Here is a 20,941-nt window from a genome sequence, read left to right as displayed (position 1 = left end):
CACTGCTGAGATGAAGCTCTCATCTTGTTAATTAATGGTCTGCAGGTAATGTGGGAGGCCCGGTCTTCAGCAGGCAGTGGAGTACATTCTCTGGAGAAGGATCGGCCTGTAATGAAGGGCACTTAGACCACCTGCCAGGAGACCACAGCCAAGATTAAAAGTCACCAAGAGCTTCTTCAGACTAAGACAGATTCATCGCAGATGTGTTAGTGAAATATTGTGCTGCAGTAAACCCAGTGTCAGGAGCATACGCTTCCTCTATCGCTACACAGCATTTCTGTGTATTCTTATTCAAAATACAAACAGAAGAAACCACAGAAATACAGTTAATGGCGTGTGTGCCTATTATCTCAGTGTTGATGAAAAAGTATATTTCTGTGAGGAGTGCAGCGGTGATAAATTGTGCACCAACACCGAGGTGAAAAGCCTTGATTCAGAAAACTCCTATCCTAATGGTCTGTCATTCCTCTGGGGAATTCAGTAAAAACTGGCTCTGAAATCATTTTTCAGAGTGCATGTGTTCTCAATAAATGTGCTGACAACACAGAGTGCGAGAAACATAGAAGATGAATAATAAATAAGACAATATTCATGCTAAAGCCTGTTGGGATATGTGCTTATCAAGCATTGGTTGGAATGACTAAACTGTAATCAGTTTTTAGAGTTTGCTGTGGGAATACACAGAAGGATGTTACATCTAATTTTGGCTAAAGAAGCAATGATGCACAATCACAGCTGCAGGTTTTTGTCCTTTTTCCAGGAAACACAATCAGATTAATTGTACATTTTAAAGGAAATTAAGTAAAAGAAAGAGCAGCAGCCGGCTGTCATATGAATATGCCTTCAATCCAGCATTTATCTCAAGGTGAAAATTGCGTTAACTGCAGGCTCCTCTTCGCTGCAGAGTGGCGATCACGGTTTAGTTCAATGTTTTTGTCACGCCCTTTGCTTCAGTTTGCATGATCCTATTTCACATATGTTTTCCCATAAGTTTCAATTCAGTTTTCCTCAGACTCTCTGTTGGCTCTTTTCCCATAAATCAGCCGATCAGATATTGATGAATCATTTTATTCGCTCCTTTCCAGATTGCGTTTTCCTCCCTTGAGAAACAGGGCTGCTTTCAGCCCTCTGTGTTCAGATGGGAAGCTAGAAATATTAGGTGGGCATCGAGGGCTAATAAAGCAGCCGACCAGTTTGTTGTTTGCGAAACCATCTGGATGCTGATATCTCTGAGATCACTGGGGTTGTATATGATCCATGAAAAAAAAATTATTATAATAAACAACTTGAACAAACTAATCTTTAGAACACTTATTTGTTCCACCCCATATGTAGCAGCTACAGGGGCTCAGGAAAAGCACTCACTGCAGTCAATCATTCCGCACATTCATTCTCTAAAACAGCGGTACAGTGAACACACACAGGGAGGCAGACTCTTTTCTTTTGTGTATGTGTGTCTGCCATAATACTTTCTTTTTTAAAACAAATACTGCTGTGATCAATGGCGTTATGGCAACTACAGTCAGTGCATGATGAAAATGATCAGGGAGTTAAGTAATACGAGTAATGTAATGTATTCATTAAGTAAATCAGCCCTCCAGTTCACATGTAAATATAAGCAGAGGAAAAAAATACAAGAGCTCATTAGATAAGGATTTCACATTGTTAAGCTGCTCTTTCGATGCAATCCTACCATTAAAAAGTGCATAAGAGTCTTATAAATAATAATTCATCATCATAATGCAGATTTAATTGAAAAGTTAATACAGATACAGAGTAGCAGGATCTCTCCCAGCTCAGCTAGAAAGGATGCAAATAAGGGAAAGTCTCTAATGGATTTATTACCATAACAATGCAGTATTGCTCTATCAATACATTAAAGATGTTAGAGAGGTAAACTGGAATTGCATAAAGTTAAAGGTACAGTGTGTAAAATCTCACCACTAGATGTCAGTAGATTGCAGATTGCACTCCACTGAATTGCACTGAAAGTGTATAATTTTAGAGTGTAAGCAGCAAGTCTGTTTACCTTAGCTGTCAATATGCTGGGTGTTCACATTTATTTATTCTGATATAGGCTGTAAAGCTTTGTGAAAGGAGTCCAGTACGAGTCAATGAGTGAGTGATGCTCACTCATGTTCAGTGACGGCAATACTGAGGTGAGGTGTGCAGTATATCGAGAACTTTTCTGTCACTAAGCGCTGCTGTGTTTGTCTCTGTTAGCCAAAACAATGTTGGTCAAACTTTCTCAGATGTAGATCTAACAATGTTGGACTCAAACATTTAGCCAATAAAGTCTCATATAATGTGAGAATCTAATCAAATTGTTTATCAGAGCGAAAGTGTGGACTGAAGGCTGATATAAGCTCGTATAATGTTAGCCTCTAACCAGCCATTGTTGTTCTTCAGTTTATTCTAAGCTGGAGATGGGAAGGTCGCATGTCTAATCTGCTGACAATAAGTAATTGTGAGGATATTGGGAATAAATGAATGCTTTTATGAACTTTTTCAAGTTTTAGAGCCCTGACTTTAGTTTAGGAGATGAGGCTTGAGATGAGGAGGAAGAAGATGATATTTCTTTCAGATGCCAAGTGTTCTGTCTCAGACAATAAAACACAGATATGATCTTTCATGTGTGAAGAGTGAAGGTGCAGACACAAATTAAAATTTTCATTATTCAAGATGGCGAGGCAACATGGCAACTTCCACAGACCGGCGCCGCTGCTGTGCACTGTTTTTCTAATGGAGCCATTCTGAAAATGCATCATTTTGGTAGAAGATGTGGTTACACACTCATCAATGTACAATATTTTTCACATTAAATGTGTTAGAGAGAATATTGTGACGTACCTGCTGGTAAAAAGTAAACTGTAATGACAGAATCATGTGCACAGGTCAAGTTTTTCATTTTTGTGTAATATTGTGATCTGCTTCCTCTGACCTCCTCTGTGAATGCAGAGTTTATGACACACCTGCCATACATCAGCAATAGTGATAATTAGCAAAAATCATTTTTTGTGTTTCTGTAATGGTTAATCGACAAGTATGCCCAAGCTCTTGAATTCCAATGGTATTTTTCCCCCACTAAATTATAATAATTGTTGTCATCCACAAATTTTCAAATTTACTCTTTTACTGTTGTTTTGTATTAAAATGCCAAACTTCAGATATTAACTTGCATTCTTGAACAGCACTTATCTTTTCTGTGATGCTTCTTCCATTTATCAGAAATATAAGAACTATGCAGATTTGCATCTTTGCTTTGTGTCGAAAATCACATCTTTGGTTTTGTTTTCACCCATTCCAAAAAATCCAAAAACCAGAAGAAAGAAGCAATGCAAGTGGGGGGGGGAAATGAAAGGAAAAAAAGAGAAAATAACAGGAGTGCTGCTGGTGTCTTAAATCACCGGTGCTCACTGAAGGGAATAATGGTAAAAAAGAATAGTGGGGCAGAACAAAAGCCAAAAAAAATGGCATAAAGAAACCAAGTCCAGGCACTCAGAGTAGGTTTGAAATAGTAATGAAACTCCTTATTTTAATGGCCAAAGAGATTTAAATTACACTAATGCTTACAGATTGACACCAACTGAGCAATTAGTTTTCATCATTTTCTTTAGCCTCGAGGGGGCAATAGTGAGTATAACATTTCTCTAGATTTCAAGGACTTCTTCCAGGAAGTGCAGAGACGGACGTACAAAGATCTTCCAAAAGCTGTTAAAACATTACCAAACAAAAATAGAGCAGACACAAGACATTAAAGAATTAATTGTCATGTATACAGCACAGTCCGGTACAAAAGTCAACATTGTAACTCAACTGTAGTCAGTCACAAAAACAGTGATCCTAAATTAGGACCCAGCTGCTGATTATAAGAAACATCAAAGGTCTAACCCCTAAATTAGGCCAAGGTAGTCAGTGGCCGTTAGGCTACAAATCCAGTATGCCTTTTATCCCCGCCCTTGGCATCAAACTAAGATTTTCAGTACCTGACAGTCTTTATGACATTTTTATTTACAAAAACAATCTTTTGCACAGAGGCAGCATCGAGGTGCTCTAGAAAGATTCCGTTTATAGCCCTTTCCCACTCGTACCTACTCGGCTCGACTTTGGTCTTTTTCCATTACAATCAAGTACGTGGGGTCGTTATAGCAACACAGCTGAAAGTCCAGTGACATCATTTGTATGCAAAATGAACGCCACAACAATGGAGGACGTTGAGATGATGGCATACCTGCTGCTCGGTGTATTTTTTTTGTCAGAGTCGGGGACCACGGTGTTTATTATTGCGTAGCCACTTCGCTCGCTGAGGCAGGTTTCAAAAAAATGTCGGTTTCGATTTTCATGAACGAGATGCTGTCATGAGTCATTAGGTGGCATCACTGAGTAGTCAATCGGTGGCATGCAATCCACTGAGCTCGCATTTTTAGGTCTCCTCAGATCACTTGGAACCGCAGCCAAGTAAATACTGAAGGACCTGGTACCAGGTATTACTATCCAATGGAAAATCTAAAAACAGAGTCAAGTCAATTTGAGCCAACCTGAGTAGGTATTAGTGGAAAAGGGCTATTAGTGTCTGTCCTGGGTCTGGAGCACCAGATGCCTGCTGCTATGCCTATATTTGGTGTAGTTAATTTAAAAGCTGAATTTTACATCCAGTTTAAAAATTGGCTTAAAGCTGACTTCAGTTCAATAAGGAGAAATCATCTCGAAGAATTGAAGGTGATTTATTGACATTCATAATTTAATTAAGCTACTTAGCGATTAAGTCTCCAACAACCCATCACAGAAAAACAGAACCCAGCAGTGACAGAAATTAGAGTAGGACCTCCCAGAGACTACAGGCTGGTGAGGATGAAGGTGGAGGCTCGAAGCTTGAAGCAAGAAGATGATTGGACTAGAGCAAAGATGTCAGCATGGAGTTTGACCCTGTGGCAAAGAGGAAGTGATGTAAAGAATAGACTAGCAGCCAACAACCCAGGAACGCAGGCAGATGAGTCATTACAGATCTTCCTTATTGAACTTGTGTATAAGCTTCATTTAAGTTGCTATTGGAATAGAACATTTCTGTTTAAGATGTCATGATGGAGTCTGATAAATACACAATAGTAAAAGCAGGGTTTGTCATGACGGTATCTTCTCAAATAATCATGAACATAGCAGAAAGCAATCATTGTTTTTGAGATATGTTACCCACTGGTTTCGATTTCTATGACATTTACCAGGTTTCATGTTAAAGTCTATGTTTGTTTGGCACGGCAACAACACACAGTTGTCGCTTGGGAACAATAAACATCATGCTGAAGTTGAAAATAACACAATAAGACATCATATGATCTATGACATTACAGAAATCTGGGAGCTGAAAAGATGATTTGCAATTTCGAGAAACTTGACAGTCGATAGAGAACACTTTGCAATGCTGGGAGGGCAGCTCTAAATATAGGCTATCTCTGACTTCCCATCTGGTGTTGCGATATTTGCAAAAGACTGGATGGCTACAATTTTAACAGTCTCGGTTAGTGCAACAAGTAAATGAGTGAAACAAGCTGATAATGGAGCAGCAAAAGAATCAACTGATTTCTCATCCAACTGGCACATCCTATTAATTGCATAGCGCTGTCATTTTTTTGTCTCCCATCTCAAATACATCACATACTATGCTGTAAAAACACACCTCACAATCCCAATCCATAATGTCTGTAGGCAGTTGAGAGCTTCATACATCTCTGGTAATTCGAGGCTGCAAAAGAACACATGCCCAGTCTATCTTCTGCCAAAACTCTCACTGGGCAAAGGTGCTGCTCCCAGCTAAAAGCTGTAATTTCTCTTGCACCTGGCTAGTGTGGTCGGGGCCAATAACTGTGTGCCTCTCAGGCTCATCAGTCTGGCAGACACTAAATCAGTCTGGTCCCCTGCAGGAACCCCGAAGCTGTGCTACTTGTCACATGCAGCACTTTAATATGTTCCTGCAGGCTTACCGCTCTGACAGAAATTTGCTTGCTTTGTGAACATATGGCTGTGGATGAAAACTTTTATATATCTAGCTGCATATAAATTCCCCAGCACTTTGCAAAAAGTCCAGGACGTAATTTTGATCATTTACGATGCAAGTACAGATAACAGGGATACCTTCCATCCAGAGGGTAAGCTTCAGCTTCTTTGAAAAGGCTGTGCGATTACTTTGTGCTCGTCTTCTGTCAGAGCATCGGGGAGAAAACGGCACAGATTCCTTGTGTTTCTACTTGTGCTGGATTCTGATGTGTATTTGTTATCAGTTTGTGCCCATGCTTGTGCGTGTGTGCGCGTGTGTTAAGTGGATTTCTTACTGAGCCGGATGCTAGAGCCTGGTATGACAAAAGCTTATGGCTTCAGACAGACAGATGTTCCTCTTCAGATAACGATCTCAGCATAGAACATGGCTGTGAGAACAAAGCTGTCTCCTGTGATTATGTTCCCTCTGCAGCTCCAACCTGGGGAATACTTTGTGCCGGGTACAGTCGAGATCCAGCTGATTGGCGTCATACAGAGTTAAATGATTAATGCTTTTATGACAGTTTCTATTTTTACATCTGCCACAGTGGCTGTTTTGAAGCTGATGAAAAAGAAGATTCTGTGCAGACTCAACAACTTATTTGCCTTGTTTTCGCTGCGAGTTTCAAAGCCCACCGAGATAAGAGAGTGGGGGATCTGGCAGCTGGCGGAGTGGAGGGTGTTTTTGAAAGGGAAAAACTTCAGAGCTGCATTTAATCTCCACCTTCATACCTAAACCGTCCCCAGCAGCTGGGAGAGGAGGACCCGAGCAGGTGATTACCAAAGTCAGGGGCAAGGATGTGACTGAACCACACATAAGATACTGAAAAAGATGCGGCCCCAATACGTAACCACTGAACTTGCTTTAAAATGACGTAATCACATTCACAGACGTAGAAAACGCACACAGCGCGTTTAGCATTCATCACTGTTTGACTGTCAGCTTCAGGGCCTCTTTGAGTGACAGCTCCTTTTCTGATATCTCCAGGGCAAAAAAAGGTGAGAGTTTCAAAAATCTTTTCTGGCTTTACTTGACAACCCAGACACCACAGGATGGTGGATACAGCCCTAATGTGACTAACTGCCTTAGGTGTAGGCTCTCAGAGAAGGTTGCCAGGCTAAACAAATGCAGTGAGAAGAGAAAATCTCATTTTGGAGGGAAAATCTATTTATGTGAGAATGTACTGTATACACAGAAACTAAGCATTTTTTTTAACATATACAATACATATAGAGCAGTCACACAGTGGTATTTTGTACAGAACAAAATAATACCTCAAATTATTTGCCTTACAGTACTGTGCAAAAGTCTTGAGCCACCCATCATTCCTTTATGTTTTGCTTGCAAGGAGCCAGATGATCCTGTATTTTTAAAAAGTGGTCTAATCTATTATGAATGTCTGATTTTTCACTCATTTTCAGTCCAGAGGGTTGCCAGTTTTATTTGTTTGTTTGTTTGTTTACATGTAACTCTGACCTATGAATCATTCAAGCCTGAAAAAGGCAACTACCTCAAAGGACAAAGCAGTGTAGTGTCAACACATTACAGAAACTTAACAAAGGATCAGCTTTAAATACATTTTGCATCTTTTTTACTAGCAGCCTGTCACAAAAATGCATAATTTGTTCTTCAGTTGAATCTGCAAACATACCAAAGCTAACACAGTTTAACAGGCATAAAATAGCATTTCTTCACCAACAAGGTAATTCCAAACGAATCACCAAAAGCTATTAGCTGGAAAATTGGCATATCTGAGAGTGGTGTGTAGTGTGTCCTTAAAAATTTGTAGAAACTGGAGAAGTGGTGGACAAAAGAAGAAATAACAGCCCTGAAAAGTCTGGAGCGGATGAACAGTATCTGAAAATTATGTCCTTGAGAATTAGGAAAGAAATCCAGCAAAGGCCTGACACAGGAGCTGAGAGATTTATCTGACCTTTAAGCTGATCCATCTCGTGTTCACAGAAGCCTCATCAAAAATGGTCTCACTGGAAGAGTGGCTGTCAAGAAGCCATTCTTAAGGAAGGTAAGCAGGGAGAAAAGGCTGCGGGATAACAAGTTACACAACACTGAAAATCAGTGGAAATGGGTCTTATGGAGTGATGACACCAAATCTTTTTGCACAAAATGATCATGTATGAATTATAAATGCAGAAAAGTTCCATCACATTTTGAACCACTATCACTATCAGTCATGCATTGGCCTCCCCGGAGCTCAGACCTCAATGTTAATGAAGCAGACAGACAGAGAACAGAACAAAAGGCAGCCAACATCCAAAGTGTTGAAGAATAAAGGTGTTCATACTAAATATTGACTTTCAAGCTCATTAGAAATGGATTTCTTTGAAGGACTTCCACCCGTGTCCACAAAAAGACAAAAAAGACAAAAAGATGTGTTTTGGAAGTGTTCAGCAAATATTGTGCTTGAATATATTATCATAGCTCAATATGTGTGTGATACCTTTCTGTTTTGGGCAAAACTAAACGAAATACTCTGTTAAGGTACTTGAACTTGAGTAAAATCTAATTATAATTCACTTTATATAAAGTGTTCAAAATGTTTGAAAAAGAGCAAATAAACTGAAAACAGATCAACGTTGTTCTTTTCACTGATTCCAACCATCTGATGGCCTCACAGCTTTATCCCTGATACTTTTGAGAGAACCAAAACACAGTTTGGGCAGGTTAGAGTCAGCTGAACAGAATGTACTTTAAAATTTCTCCTCATGCTTATAAACAGCCACAAAAGTATTAATGATTTATCAGCCCCAGTACTTCTGTACTTTCATAGGTTCAAATAAAAAATTCTGTTGACTTCTTTCACTGCAGGTTTTATCTTAATTGTGGGGGTTTAGGCCATAAAACACAAGTTCTTCTGTTTATTTCAAATAGTCAAATAAGAACTGGTTGATCTGGTCACATGAAACTAAACATAATGTCATACAAAGGTGATCAAGGAGGCTGTTGGTTGTAGTCAATTACAGATGATGACACACTATGGAAAGCATTTTTATTTGTAATACTAATATTATTTCACATGTTGTGAAATTACAGTGTGACTCATATCACAGGTTTTTTTCTCTGCACTAGTGAGAGGAATGGCTTCATGATCTAATGGTCTACGGCATGGTCTCGTATTTTAAAGTCAAATATTTCAACCCAGAAATCATACACCGATTTGACAGCCAGAGATTTGCAGTCACATCTGGGACTCTGCAAAGGAAAGGGCAACCTTGACATATTGATGCAGAGAGGGGGCATGACCTGAACTGCCGCCACTAATCAATGTTCACCTCAACCTTCAACATTTCCAGCAAAGCAGTCCCATGGGTGCCAGTTCGGTCTGACTGCTTTTCCACTGCGTAGATGCCAAGATAGCAGAAAAATTTGTGTCTGCACTTTTTTTTGTTCAAAGCAGAAACTTCAGTGGTTCAGTGCAGGTGCTTTTAATAATCTTGGTTTTATGGCGCCTCATAAAGAATGATGTTAAAGATGCACGACAAGAATGCTGAGGAAGCAAAAGGATGTGTTGCACAGCTTTACCCCAATACGATCCCATTTCCTAATCACGGACCTACTGAGCTCCTCCCAGGTCTTCATTGCAAATTTATGTTTTCTGCTGAATGCAGACTGAGGTGTTTTGCATATTACCTATCAGCCCCTGGGAACAGCACAATAGATCATTGATTGGTTCAGTGGTTTGCTTCTGGATGAGCTATGCAGGTAAAAACAAGAGACGACAGAGCTGTCGCAACCTTTATTTTAAAGTTCCTCTGAGTGACTGAGGAACCAAAACAGTCCTTAGGTGCACTCGAGGGGCCAGATGTGTACCTTGTCTGCGCAACAATGCATATGTCTTTCCACACAGGTAGACTGGCATTTATAACATATATAATATAAGAAGAATTTGCAATAAAAAGTGTTTCTTAGTGCAAATCAAGCCTGATTTGATATATAATTTTCTCCACTAATTTAACTAAATAATTTAGGGCAGTGGTTCTCAAAGTGTGGACTGAGGCCCCATGGTGGATCACGAAGGTACTGCAAATGGGCTACAGTAAAAACAGTTTGAAATCTGTTTGAAATTACTAACAAGTATGTACACTTACATATTTGTATAAATTTATTTATTTATATAAAAACTGAATTAAAAGCTTTAGCATTAGCAATTTATAGCATCCTGTGTTGTTGATGATTTTACATCATTTTTTCTTGTGTTTTGATTAGAGTGAAAATTTAGGATTGGATGGGCCTCATGGGATTTTCTGGTTTTTAAGTGGGCTGCAGCGTTCTTGACTTTGGGAATGGCTGATTTAAAGCATGTTCACTAAATGTGCCAAATTGGTGTGAGGCCACTTTTGCAAAAGTAGGAGTGGGAATTCCTGCAGGGCGTTTGTTAACAGGGCACACGGATGGACCTGGTCATTTCACCTCAGTCCACCTCAGCCTACATCACCAATGCAAATTACAATTCAAAAACTAGCAGCCCTGGTGATGAAGCGAGTAATCTGTGAACTACAATAACAGTGTAATAGAAGGTTTTAGGTATGTGGTTTCTCCCGAAACAGCAATTTAGATCAATGGGAGGCAGCTGAAGGTGAACCAGACAAACCGAAGGAGACTGTATAAAGACCACACAGGGGCACATGTTAGCACCTTCTGTGTGGAGTTCGCATGTTCTCTCTGTGTTTGAACATGCACTTAGTGAGGTCGCTTAGGTTAATTGGTGATTCTAAGTTGGTTTAAATGGTTGTCTGTCTCTCTGTGTTAACCCTGCGACACACCTTCTTGTCCTATGGCAGCTGACACTGAAACGGAAGTAAATGGATGAATGGACTGTGAAATTGTGACCAAAAACCTGAAACACTACTCTTTCTAAAAAGTAACTTTACCGCCTGTGCTCATATGGAACTTTTCTCTCCCTTTGACCTGGTTCATCAAAGTAGTACTACGGCTTAACAACCAGAACCATGCAGGGCTCGGCTGTAAACATGCAGCGTAAGAACACAGAAAGGAGCCACAGGACAAAGCCAACACTTTGGCATGATGCTCAGATCACTGAGCCAAACACTCGTGCTCGTTCTGATAACATCTCCCTTCAGCCTTCGCATTACATTAACACTCTTAGGCTACGTTCACACTGCAGGTCTTGATGCTCAATTCCGATTTTTTGATCAAATCCGATTTTTTTGTCTGCTTGTTCACACTACAAATAAAATGCAACAGCAAACGCGCTCTAGTGTGAACGCTCAAAGCGGCCCCGCATGCGCAAAAGAAGACGTCACACAAAACGAGCTCTGTTTAGACCCAGAGCAAACAATATTGTTTGACTGATGGCCCTTAATATAAAGAGTTCGGACTTCACGTTTCCCAATTTTTTTTTTTTTGCTTTAAGTTATTTTGTTATTTACATAATAATGTAGATAACCTAATAATTATCGTTATTGCTGTTTTAGAGGAGCGGTGCTTCAAAGGATAGTTGCAGATTTCTGTCAGAATCTGCAGATTATACAGTACAAATAAAATGTTCACGTTGTCTTCCCAACAGTTTGACTAACATCTACACTGGATGGCCAGGAAGTGTTCGCGATGTCTTCCCCGGCGCTGATAATTGGTCTTGTGTCAGTGACGTAAAAGACGGATTTAATGCGACATGACCATTCAAACAGCAGTCGCTTTCTAAAACATCAGATATGTATCGGATTCAGTACCACATTCGAAAGTGACCTAGATCAGATTTGAAAATATTGGATTTGTGCCGTTCACACTGTCATACCATGATCGGATATGCGTCGCATAGGGTTATCTTGGTAAGTTAACCCAGGGTTTCCCCTCCATGTCCTCCACGTACTTTAACATGGGAAAAATATGAAGAGGTTAAACACGCAATACAGGCTGAAACTGCTACAGAGTGGGAGTGTATGTGAGAGGAAGACCTCTGTGCAGTGGTTTATTATTAAATGCATTGTATGGATTTGGTCAGTAAGACTGGACAAGACCTGCTGTATTGATAGTGTTTAGGCTATTTCAAGCCACTAGAGAAAGCCTGCTGAAAAATACTGTGTAAATTCATCACAACTCACTAAAACATGGGAGAATCTGACAGATTGTAATCAAGCATTTCATTAAATGAATGTTTAATAGATAGTTTTAGTTTTGATTCTTTCAGCTGTTGCCCCGATTAAGTTCGACAGTAAGAATAAAGAGAAAAACAGGATCATATATTATCACTTATAGAGCAATAAAAATGTAAAAATTGTTAGTAGCCAAAAAAGAAAATAAATTTGTGTCTAAGAATCTATATTTATTACTGATGCTCTTTCTCCTTTTGCCCCTGCCATTATCCACATATGTGGATGCGAGGGACCCTCTGGGAATGATGTTGATTTTTTTTCCCACAGAACTGACTGAGTAGGCGTTGATTTCATACCTGATGATCTCTGATCTGTAACATAACCTGCTCCAGAGTGGGTCAGGTTACCATGGCGATATAGTCCTGTAAGAAGTGATCTACCTTCATGGTAAAGAAAATCTGTATTTCCACATTTGCACAGTAGAGTGAAATTCTTTCAGTGGTGCAAACAGTGATCTTATACACAAGTGATCAGTAAAGGAGTGTCTACACGCGGGCATTATTATGGGATTGGAGTGTAAATCAGGCATGAGTATGTGCAAATATGCACACCTTTATAAATCTGATTAAAAGAATGATTATGCAAATGTCTCCCTTTGTGAATACGTACGGTTTTTGTCCCATATTTGAGCAGATATGGGACAGAGCTTTTCCTCCACGTCATTAGAACGACTTGTTTTTGTGTTCACAAACTTTATTCCAGCTTTCTGACTAAATATTTTTTCTGCCGCCATTGACACAGAGACACTGTGTATCACCAGCTAATGAGGAGAAACGTCTGCATGGTAACAGCCAGTCATTAAACACACACAAAAAACCCCAACAAACAACAGCAACCCGAGCCAATCTTGTAATTAAACTAGAGCTACGTGGCCTGGCTCTCTAACCTCGATGCCGTCGTCACAGAAGAAGACAGTCATAGCAAAGCGAGGATTACAAGTTGTCGTGTAGCTTTAAAGACAGACTTGTTCCTTCGCTAACGGTTATCCTCTCTCTTTGCACAGTTTCGTTTTAGACAGAGAGCAGCACTCTGAGTCATTAAGTCCTCTCACTGCGTCAGCATATGAAGATCTCTTCAGCGTTATCAAAGAGGATACATCATCTTGTTGAACTGAGAACAATTTCCTGACATGGAAAGCAAAAGCTTCTCATTACACTGATGTGACAGTTCGCACGTTAAACGTCATTCACGCACATCTCTTTAAATCGACCTATTGTGCTGTTTTCTGTCTTATTTGCTTCAAATGTATATATGAGGAAATATTATTTAGTGTTATAAAGATTCAGTGGAATCTTTATCTCCACACACACACACACACGCACACATGCACCTCTCTGTGTAATGGCTTTTTGTGGATGAGTAGTAAACTGGATGGTCTTAACTTCTCCAGTGGGCCAGACCTGTTATGATGCAATGCTTTTAACACTTTCCCTTGAGACTTGACTTTTAAAGAGTTCATGGCGGTGGCCTTTGAAGTATTAAGCTCTAGTTTATGTCACAGAGTTATAATTGGCTGCTCAAGATCACACTGTAGTGCTGGACAGTATGTCAGTGGACTCGTGTTCCCCGTGGGAAGTGGGCCAACCAAAGGTTTCTAGTTTTCAAATACATAATTTAGTTTATTTAGAGGTGCATTCAGGTGCAATGGAGTCGAAAGGGCCGAATAACCGTAAAATGGAGCTTTGTACTTGTGCGTTTACAGCAAACACGCTTTAGCCGATCTGTGACAGACAAAAATCTAATCAGATGCAGAGAAAAACACCCGTTGTAAATAAATACACTCTGTACACACAGCGTGAAGTTTAGCCTTTGAATTCTCTCATGTTTGTCAGTGGCGTGCCATGCACTGACTTCTTTCTGCAGTTAAAGCTGCGAAATACCAGCGCTAGATGACATTATTGATCTGTGACTTACATGACTTGTACAACATAACTAACAATGGCACTGCATTAAATGTTAATGTTACTAAATATTTTATGATCAGCGGTCAACGGCAAGCGTATCGTTTTGGATGTTTTTATGAGTTTTTCAAACTAAATAAATTGCACAATACCTTTTTTTAAGCAATAAATTTAAAATAATGCCAAACTCATATATGCAAATTAATACTTATTTTCTTCTTTTACTTGTCAGAAGATTCAATAAATAAATTTTAAAAAATGTGAATTTTCTGAAAATTATTTCATGGTGAGGGCTTTAAAAAGTGAAGTTAGTCAAATTTTCAACTTTATAATCTTATTCAGAATCCATATTGTGCAGAAGACATTGTGCAAGACTTTTTTAGGCTCATATTCATGCTTTTTAAGCTCTTTAGCCCTTTGCTGTAAGATATGTAATGCATCAGCATTACAGCATCACAAAAGCTTGGAACTTGAATTATTTTTTAACGAACATGTGTGCTGATATTGGTATTGCGAACTTCATTAAAAGCCTACTTTAAGTGTGGTATCAAAATATGCTTAAATTACCTAAAGTTAAAAAGGTTAAAGCACCTCTCTGCCTGAGTTATATACTATTAAAAGAAGCAGCTACAGTCAGCTCTTCCCATGTCACAAGAGGTCGCCACAGCTGATAGCTCCACATGTTTGATTTGGCAGAGTTTTATGCCTTTCCCCGAAGGGAATTTGTGCCTCCGGCTGGAATTTAACCAGCAATCTTTCGCTTGCCAAGTGAAGGTGTTCATTTTGCAGGAGGAGATAATTTTTAATTACGTACATACTGCTGGGTATTTTTATCTGTAAAAACACAGCATATCTCAGTATATTGATATTTTAAAGTGCACAAAACAGTAAGTTACTATAACTTTTAGATAAATAGTATGGAGTAAAAAGCACAATATTTGTATCCCAAATATAGCAGAAGTAGAAAAAAAAGATAATAAAGAATGTTCCTGGGTCCTTATGCATTTTCACATTTCATTAATGTTTGCATTTTTCTTTATTTGGATGGGTTAGCTGTATAAAGATTGCTTGTTAATAACGGGTGAAACAAATAAGCTTTTGACTGTAATGTGGACTGTGTCCATAGTGCAGCTCAGTATCAATCAAATTAAACTGAACTTCATTGTTGGAAACACTGAATCCAGAAAATGAGTGAAAAACTGTTTTGAAAATGAGGCAAAAGTTAAGCTGGCTGTTTGCAATCAAAAGTGTTTTTTTTATCCTTTCAAATTATAATTGCAAATCGCCAGCAGCCGAATGTTCCTGCCTTCTGTATTGCGTTGCTTTGTTGTGCACAGTGGTAAAGTACAGCATGAATAATAGTCATTTTTCTCAGCACAGAGCATCTAAGTGGTGGTGCTGTGTGGGTGTATTTTGGGCACTGTTTAACATTAAAAGAGAAAAGGGGAGAGTGCAGTGAAAGACATGATTAGTCACAGGTGTTCTAGCTGCTGACGTAAAACTCCTTATGCTGGGCACAGGGCGCGTTCATGTGGAAAAAAGGACAGATTCCAGAGCTGTGATGAGTGGGCAGCGCAAGACACTATGATATATGTGTACACTTAGGTAACAGTGATTTTAAAAAAGACTATAGTACACAACACTTACACTATGTTTGCATTTGATTTATTACAGAGAGTGCTTATGTGTATTATTTCTGTTTAAATGATGACCATTACTGAGAAAGATAACTAAACTCTGCCAGCTGGATATAAACTCATTTTAACCCATATATATTTAAAATAAAATCAATAAAAGCAATGTATTTAATTGGACCATGATTGATAATGATGATGCAATTTTTACCCTAAAAGTACTCATTGTCACAACGGGACTGAACGGACTCACGCGCAGGCTCTGAGTAGGGAACAATAAAGGTTTTTATTTACAGAAGCACCAGGTGATCTATTTACACAGTGGGGAAAAGACGGGTTCCAGGAATCCACACACGAACAGGGGGGGGGAAAGACACTTGCAGTCCACACACGCTCCAAAGTCCTCACTCCATCCACGCTCCACGCTCCTCTTCACACTCCACAAGAAACACAAAAGCTCGCTCCAATCCTCACACACTTGATCGCTCAGGTAACACAGGGGTAGGTCCAGGGAAATCTATTCACAGAGAAGCAAAAGGTTACTGTAAGAAGATCGCTAGGGAAACACGAGAACGAACTGAGCTGGGGTTAACACTAACGAGAGTCGGCAACGGTCCAGCGACGAGAAACACAGGGCTGCCGTCTTATGAAGGAGCTGGATCACTCGTAATGAGCCACAGGTGCGTGGGCCAAGGGCAGGAGCCCGCAGGTAAGCTCCGCCCAGGCAGAGGGAGGAGGGAAAGAGGGGAGAGGAGAGAGCAGGGAAAAAATAAAAAAAGGAATACAAAACATATGTAGCCGTACTGAGCCGACCGGGTAGGCACAGGGACCCTGACAGTACCCCCCCCTCAACGGGAGCCACCCGGCGACCCACCGGGCTTACCAGGGTGCCGGCGATGGAAGTCACGGAGCAGGCGCCGACACAAAACAGCCGAGCGAGGCACCCAGGAGCGCTCCTCCGGCCCGTAGCCCTCTCAATCGACCAAATACTGGACCCCCCGCCCCCGGCGCCGGGAGTCCATAATGCGGGAGACCCCATACGCCGGCAGCCCATCAACGATCCGGGCGGGAGGCGGGGGCCTGGAAGGAGGGCACAAAGGACTGGAGAGCACGGGCTTAATCTGGGAGACATGGAAAACGTCGTGGACACGCATGTTGCGCGGAAGGTTCAACCGAACAGACACAGGGTTCACAAGCGCACCGATTTCGAATGGCCCAATAAAAGTTGGAGACAGTTTCTTGGACTCCGCCCGGAGGGGCACATAGCGGGTGGACAGCCATACCTTTTGTCCGACCGCATACTCAGGAGCCGGTGTCCGATGGCGGTCCGCGAGCTGTTTGTTACGTGCCGTCGTCCGGAGGAGGGCAGCTCGGGTGGCTCTCCACACCCGGCGACATCTACGCAGGTGGTGTTGGACGGATGGCACAGAGAGGTCACCCTCAACGGCCGGAAAGAGCGGAGGCTGAAATCCTAATGACGCCTCAAAAGGTGAAACTCCAGTGGCTGAGGAAGTCAGGCAATTGTGGGCGTACTCAATCCATGGCAGCTGGTCACTCCAAGTCGTTTGATTTGTGGACACCACACACCGCAGAGCAGCCTCCAGGTCTTGGTTCGCCCGCTCAGCCTGTCCGTTGGTCTGAGGGTGGAAGCCAGAGGACAGACTAACCTTAGCGCCGAGGGCGGAGCAAAACTCCCTCCAGACCCGTGAAGTGAACTGGGGGCCACGGTCTGACACAATGTCCTCCGGAATTCCATGGAGGCGGAATACATGTGTGGTGAGGAGGTGAGCGGTTTCCAGGGCCGTAGGCAGCTTGGGCAAGGCAACAAAATGGACAGCTTTAGAAAACCTGTCCACAACGGTTAGAATGACTGTGTTACCTTTTGAGGCCGGTAATCCGGTGACGAAATCCAAGGCTATGTGGGACCAAGGCCGTCCCGGAGTGGGCAGCGGTTGTAGCAAACCGGAGGGAGGTTGGTTGGACGACTTGTTACGGGCGCAGGTCGTGCAGGCGGCGACGTATTCCCGTGCATCCCGAGCCAAAGTGGGCCACCAGAAGTAACGCTGGAGGAATCGTATGGTGCGGTGTACTCCCGGGTGACAGGTGAGCCGGGCGGCGTGTGCCCATTGCAGTACCTGAGAACGAACAGAGGAGGGCACAAACAACTGACCTGGGGGCCCGGTCCCGGGATCTGGTTCTGTTTTCTGAGCTTCTTTAATCTGAGATTCGATTTCCCAGGTCACCGTGCCGATGGAGCAGGAGGCAGGAAGAATCGGACCTGGCTCGGGTTCCGCTTCAGAGGAGTCATACAGTCGGGAGAGGGCGTCTGGCTTCACATTGCGGCTCCCGGGCCTGTACGTAATTGAAAAGTTGAATCTCGTGAAAAAGAGAGCCCACCTCGCTTGCCGGGGATTGAGTCGCTTTGCGGCTCGGAGATACTCAAGGTTTCTGTGGTCTGTCCACACGATGAATGGTTGAGTGGCTCCCTCTAGCCAATGTCTCCATTCCTCCAGTGCTAACTTGATAGCCAGAAGTTCCCGGTCTCCAACGTCATAATTGCGCTCTGCTGGGGAGAGACGGTGAGAGAAAAAGGCACATGGGTGGAGCTTACCCTCCCTCCGTTGGGACAACACCGCCCCGACCCCGGAATCCGATGCGTCCACTTCAACGACGAACTGTTGCTGGAGGTCGGGTTGGCAGAGGATAGGTGCTGTAGCGAACCGTTCTTTGAGACGTAGGAAGGCCTCCTGCGCGGACTGGTCCCACTGAAAAGACACTTTAGGAGAAGTGAGTCTGGTTAAAGGCAGAGCGAGTTTACTGAAATCTCGGATGAAGCGGCGGTAGAAGTTGGCAAAGCCTAAAAAGCGCTGGAGCTGTCGACGGTTTGGGGGTTCGGGCCAGGTAAGCACTGTTTGGACCTTCGCCGGGTCGGGTTTCAGATCACCCCGCTCTATTATGTATCCGAGAAAGGCCACGGAGTCCACGTGAAAGTCACACTTTTCGCTTTTCACAAACAGTCTGTTTTCCAGCAAACGCTGCAGAATCTGTCTGACGTGTGTCTCGTGCTCTGCCACTGTTTTAGAGAAGATAAGGATATCATCCAAGTAGACAAATGCGCACCGATTGATAAAGTCCCGGAGGACGTCATTCACGAGGGCCTGGAAAACTGCTGGGGCGTTAGTCAGCCCAAAGGGCATCACCAGGTACTCAAAATGCCCCAGATGGGTGTTAAAAGCTGTTTTCCATTCGTCGCCCTCCCTGATCCGAACTAGATGGTAGGCATTGCGGAGGTCTAATTTACTGAAGATCGTTGTCTCGTGCAGAAGTTCAAAAGCCGAGGAAAGGAGCGGTAGGGGGTATTTGTTCTTAACCGTAATGTTATTAAGGCCGCGGTAATCAATGCAAGGCCGGAGGGACTTGTCCTTCTTTTCTACAAAGAAGAAGCCGGCTGCCACAGGGGAAGAGGACGGCCGGATTATGCCTGCTGCCAGTGAGTCCGTGATGTATTTCTCCATAGACGCTCTCTCAGGTTGGGAGAGACTATAAAGGCGACAGGTGGGGAGTGTGGTGCCTGGGAGAAGATCAATGGCGCAGTCATACGGCCGATGAGGTGGTAACGATTGTGCAAGGTCTTTACGAAAAACTTCAGCCAAGTCGTGATACACAGGTGGAACAGAGGTGAGATCCGGAGGCTCAGACAGGTTATTTGGAGGAGACGCGGAGGGCGGAGTTGCAGCCCGGAGGCAGTTCATATGACAATCCACTCCCCAGCCTACCACGCATTCAGATTTCCAATCGATATGAGGGTTATGCTGTCGCAACCAGGGGTGACCTAAGACAAGCGGTGTTTGAGGAGCTTTAAACACGAATAGGCTTAGAACCTCGGTGTGGTTGCCGGAGAGTGTGAGTGACACGGGCTCTGAGACATGGGTTATATCAGGCAGCCGCTGCCCAGATAAGGCGGTGACATGTAAACGATGAGGTAGAAGGTCAGACCCAACCCCTAATTTTTCCGCGAGGGCTGAATCGATAAAGCTCTGTTCCGCGCCAGAGTCAATTAACGCCATCACAGAATGGGTTTTTGTGTGAACTGTTAACTTGGCCGGTAACGTTAAGCGTGGAAGGGAGCTTTTACTAGATAGGTCGCCCACCAGTACTCCCTTAACTACGGGCGGGCGCCCCCTTTTGGTCGAGATGGACAGGTGGCAATGAAGTGGCCCTTACGGCCGCAGTACAGGCACTCACCAGAGACCATGCGTTGCTGACGTTCCGCGGGTGTTAGCCGTGAGCGACCCAGCTGCATGGGCTGCTCGCCTTCCTCGCTTAGCTCGCCACTGTGGGCAGCACTGGGTTGGGCCCTCCATTCCCCCGCTGGTGGGCCCAAGAGCGCCCGTGGCTCCTGAAAGGCCCGCCCCCGGAGGTTTCTGCGAGCCTGAAGGCGATCATCTAACTTAATGCACAGAGTCATTAGAGAGTCAAGAGAGGCAGGCAGGTCATGCATTATTAGTTCGCCTTTTAATTCATCACAGATGTTATTAAGCAAGGCACTCTTTAGCGCCTCCTGCCCCCACCCCGTTTGCTCAGCCAAAACCCAGAAATCGACAGAATAATCCGACATCCTGCGTCTACCTTGTTTAAGATTTAACAGGCGTTGAGCGGCGGCGGCAGCCTCGGATCCTTTGTCAAAAACGCACTTAAACTTAGACAAAAACTCGGGGTAGGAGATGTCGGGGTGGGATCGTAGCACTGCCTGGGCCCACTGTAGAGCGCGATCACGTAACAGTTGCACAAAGAAGGAAATCTTATCTCCATCGCCCGGGTACCAGTGAATTTGCTGACGAAAAAAATAAGTGAGTTGTGTGAGAAATCCTGCACACTTATCCAACTCACCATGAAACAGTTCAGGAGAGGGAGGCTGCTGCCCGACGACCACAGGTGTAGTTTGGGCCGCGCTTGCGGGCTGAGACGCGCTCGCGGGCTGAGACGCGCTCGCGCCCGGGATGGGTTCGTCTGCCGGAGGGGCTGGCGGGGGCGGAGAGTCAGTCAACGGGGTCCGCTGGGCGAGAGCCAGGGACAAAGCGGCAACGTCTTCACTGAGCCGCATCAACATATGCTCGTGTCGCTGCAACAGCTCATCCAACGAGACCGGGGCTGGGGCGGGTGACGCCGAGCCTGCTGAGTCCATCGTGGCTGGACCGTTCTGTCACAACGGGACTGAACGGACTCACGCGCAGGCTCTGAGTA

At 43.2% G+C, this 20,941-nt stretch overlaps 1 long non-coding RNA gene across 1 annotated transcript; it reads right to left on the bottom strand.

Annotated features, from left to right (window-relative positions):
• Positions 1-15,966: 15,966 nt before the first annotated feature.
• Positions 15,967-16,434, bottom strand: LOC145431435 (uncharacterized). Its single transcript, XR_013911738.1, has 2 exons — positions 16,297-16,434; positions 15,967-16,214 (listed from the first exon to the last, which is right to left on the bottom strand). It is a non-coding gene; the product is annotated as an uncharacterized LOC145431435 (long non-coding RNA).
• Between the last annotated feature and the right edge of the window lie 4,507 nt (positions 16,435-20,941).

This window comes from Astatotilapia calliptera, chromosome 2 (assembly GCF_964374335.1).
Source record: "Astatotilapia calliptera chromosome 2, fAstCal68.1, whole genome shotgun sequence".
Classification (NCBI taxonomy): Eukaryota; Metazoa; Chordata; class Actinopteri; order Cichliformes; family Cichlidae; genus Astatotilapia; species Astatotilapia calliptera.
This window is presented reverse-complemented; position numbering and strand designations above follow the sequence as displayed.